Genomic DNA, 4,675 nt, shown 5'->3' on the forward strand with positions numbered 1-4,675 from the left:
TCTTCTCTCTCTCTCTCTGTCTCTCTATATCCACTTCCTCTGATTTCCCTTTTACTTTCATGGCATGCTCCCTGTCTTACCCTCCTTAGTTTGGTCTAGCTTCCACATATGAGGGAAAAGTTTCATCTTGACTTTTTGCGACTGGCTTATTTCACTTAGCATGGTGTTCTTCAGTTCCATCTGTTTACCAGTATTCCCCATACTTTCTCTTTTCTTTATGGCTGAATAAAACTATTATGTATATATGGTACATTTTCTTTGTTCATTCATCTGTTGATGGGCACCTTTGCTGGTTCCATATGCAAGGGAAAGAGAGAGAGGAGGCCGGGGGGCAGGGGTAGAGAGAGAGGACCCTGTGGCTAATAACTGTAGGAACTACAGATGCAGACTATGAATTGAGCTTCAGGTTATCTTCTCATTGTTGATTAGCAGTGTATAACTCACATCTTGATAATAAGGAGATGGCGGGCTGGGGATGTGGCTCAAGCGGTAGCGCGCTCGCCTGGCATGCGTGCGGCCCGGGGTTTGATCCTCAGCACCACATACCAACAAAGATGTTGTGTCCGCCGAGAACTAAAAAATAAATATTAAAAATTCTCTCTCTCTCTCTCTCTCCTCTCTCACTCTCTCTAAAAAAAAAGGAGATGGCAGTGATCTCACCTAGTTTGTAGTTTGTAATTAAACAATCTTTTAATTTTTACTGGTGTCTGGGATCAAACCCAGGGTCATGCACATGTGAGACAAGCACTGTACCACTCAGCTATATCCTTGCACAGGTAAATAAATTTTTCTTTCTAATTTAGCTGTTTCTTTCCACATCATTTGCAATGGAGCAAGAGTCACCTAAAGAACATTGAAATGAATGTAAACAGCTATGATGAAAAGAAAGATGAGAGAAGAGAAAGCGAGGGGGAGGGAGTGAACTTATGTGGGACATTCTCTCTCAAATTCACCTGCTCTTCAGTTGAAAATTCATATCCTGAGTCAGGGGAATGTGACTCAGAAGTAGACTGAGTTAAAGGAAGATTGAACTTTATAGATATAAAATATCTACATTAGGATGGACCTAAGTTAGCTTTCTTATAGAGTGTCCACTGATGACTAATTGTCTCTCTGAGATCAGACATTTCCACCTTCTCACCAGTATTCTCAAAAAATGATTTCTTACCTGGAAAGGATGTCTTATCTCATGTATTCATTCCATTCTCTTCACTTCTGCTCCATGGACTGATGAGTCAAAAAGAGAACAAATCTGTGTCAACAAACAGCATGCAGAAAAGGAACCTGGATGAGGAAAATCTCCTAGTGCTTCTTGAGTCCCAAAGCTCCCTTCCCTGGGTTCTTACCATCAATCACAAGACGTAAATACTCATGGTCCCTGCGTCCCTCCTGAGACTGTCTTCTGAGATGGTACCACTAAGTCTCTGGAGTGTTATGGGTGAGAGAGTAATAAAACAAATTCTCATTAACTGTGTGCAGAATTGTCTCCAAGGATCCAGAGGAATTACAAGTATTCTTCCTCCCCATGTGGCCATGCATCCTGCTCTTGGAACTTCCAGTTATGGCACAATCTCTGCTTAGCTTAGTGTAAATATCCAAGATAGACAGTGAATTTCTGTTCTAGCTCTTGAAGCCCTCCAAGGGCTTACTTGAAAGATACCCCAAGTAACACTGTGACAGTACCAGGCGTTGATATTTGGATCCAATTTCCCCCCTGAAACTATAAAATGTAGATTGGGCTTCCCTTTTAGTGACTTCATTTCTCCAAAGGACAATTACCTAAGCACCTTCTGTTCCAGCCCTCCCAAGTTTGGATGCAGCCACTAGGTTAGTAGGTGTGACCTTGTGACTCTCTCCTCTTAACTAATGGTAGTGTCATGAACTTTGAACCCAATCTTATGCCCCCTTCCCTTGTTACACATTATCCAAGTCCACTGCTCAGATGTTTAATTCTCATCCTTTACTACCACCATCAGGGAAAGCCACTGGCTTCAGGTCTTTTACTCCTCTTGATTCATGGAAGCACACAGAACCCACATATCAGGGTTCCCACAATGCCATGCTGCACAGTGCCTATTTCCTGTCAATTATTGATTTCTTATTACATTCTTCAGTTCAACCATTTCACTTCCTTTTATTTGTTTTCTCCAAGATTTATTGAGGTATAATTGACAAATTTATGTATTTGAACTACAATTTAAAGATACGATTTGATATACACATACCTCATGACACATCCACCACCACACATAGTTATCATTTTTTGGTGTGTGTGTGTGTGTGTGTGTGTGTGTGTGTGTATGATGAGGATATTTAAGATATATTATCTTAGCAAATTTCATAAAACAACATGATATTATTAACTATGGTCACCATGCTGTACTTTATATATGCGGAACTTATTAATGTATAACTAACAAGTTTGTACCTTTTAGCAATATCTCTCCAGTTCCACCAACTCCCAGTCCTTGGGTAACTACCATTATACTCTGCTCCTTTGAGTTCAACTGTTTTGGTTTCACAGATAAGTGATATTAAGGTATTTGTAATTCTGTGTCTGGCTTTCTTCACTCAGAATAATGTCTTCTATGTTCACCCATATTGTTGGAAATGACAGAATTTTCTTCTTTTTATGACTGGTTAATATTCTATTGTCGTGTGTGTGTGTATGTGTGTGTGTGCGCGAGCGTGCCACGCATGCATGTATGATCTAGATATATAATCTATATATCTATCACATATTCTTTATCCTTTCATCCATTGATGGACAATTAGGTTGATTCCATATTTTGTTGAGTGTAATGCTGCAGTAACTGATTTTATTTGAAAGATACTGATTTAATTTTTTTGGATATATACCCAGAAATGGGACTGCTGGATTATATAGTAGTATTTTAGTCAGCTTTTGTGTTGCTGTGACCAAAAGTCCTGATGAGAACAGCTTAAAGAAGGAAAAGTTTATTTTGGCTCATGGTTTTTTAGAGGTTTGGTCCATGGTTGACTGACTCCAAATCTGTGAGCTTGAGATGAGGCAAAAATTATGGCAGAAGGGTGTAGTAAAGCAAAAAAGCACAGAACATGGCAACCATGAATAAAGGGTAAGGGGGTTACTCTGGTCATCAAAGACAAAATATAATTCCCAAAGACATACCTACCTACAGTTGCCATCCAGTTAATCCATTCAAGCAAATTAATCCATGGATTAGGTTATATCTTTCATATTCTAATCAGTGAATCTCTGAAAGTTCTTTCATTGTCTCACACATATGAGATTTTGGGGAACACCTCATATCTAAAGGTGTCCCTGGTTCTCCAAATTCATGCTCATCTCAAAATGCAAAATGCATGTAGTCCATTTCCAAGAGTCCCTTACTCTTAATAGTTCCAGCATTGCCCAAAAATCCAAGTCCAAAACCTTATTTGAGACTTAGGAAAACTCTTAACTAGAAGAGTTAAAATAAAAAGCAAGTCACATATAGCCAATATAAAATGGCACAGAATAAACATTTCCATTCAACAAGGGAGAAACAGGGAATAAAAGGAAGGAGTAGGATGAAAAAAAGAGCAAAATCATCTTGGCAAACAAGTCCTGTAGCTCTATGTCCAGCATCTGGGGCACATGGGAATTTTGATATTTTTTCCAAAGGGTTTGTGTAGCTTTTATGACCTTGCCAGTTGCAGCCCACATGGACTCTCTTTTGGCTTATTTCTGCTTGATTCCTACAACCTTTCTTCAGCAGATATTTCATGTTATTGGAATCTCTTAGTCTCCATTGTAATTTTGTATTCTTTCTCATATCTTCATGAATCGCCCTCTCAGGGAGCCAGCAGGGATTCAAACCCTGATACACTTTGCTTGGCCTCCCATACCTTCCTTTGAAATCTTGTTGGAAGCCCCATGAGCCGATAACTTCAGCATCTGCAGAACCAGTACAACATGGTAAATGCCGAGGTCTGCCACCATCTTGATCAGTAGCCAAGTATCCTGAGATCACAGCTGCAGCAGCTGTGGCTGCCTGAACAGTTTCACACAATAAAACAACTTCCTAGACACCCCCATGGGCAAGTAGGGTGCCCCTATCTTTTCAACGAAAATTTTACTTTTTTTATTCTTCAGCCTGAGATGGGTGTAAGTCTTGCCAATTCCTGAAATGTCCTCAATCCGTATTTTCTATTGTCTCTGTGCAAAGCACTTAGCATCTTTTTAGTGGTTGTAATGTCTTTAACTAGCACAACTTACTTAGCTCTAGTTTTACTCTCACTTTTTTTATAAATAAAATTTTATTGGAACATGACCATACCTATTCATTTACAAATCACTTGTGACTCTCACTTTTATGGCCAAACTGTAAGTTTTTAAAATCTGTCTGTTGTGTTTTCTGTTCCTGATTATCATGGTAAACTTTGCAAAAATCTGTCAGCAATATCTATGCCACTGCCTGAATGTTATGCTGTCTTGCAGTTTCCTCCCCCATATTAATTAGTTCATCACCTTTAAATTCAACCTCAAAGAAAGTCTCAGGTCATGGGCAAAGTGTGGGCAACTTCTTTGCTAAAATGTAACACAAATACTCTCTATCCCATTTTCAATAGTTTTCCTTCTCTGAAATCTTATGAGCACAGTCTTTACTATCCATAGTCCCAATGACATTATGGTCTTTTGAGCATCCACCAG

This window comes from Spermophilus citellus, assembly GCF_964194105.1.
Source record: "Spermophilus citellus genome assembly, chromosome: 2".
NCBI lineage: Eukaryota > Metazoa > Chordata > Mammalia > Rodentia > Sciuridae > Spermophilus > Spermophilus citellus.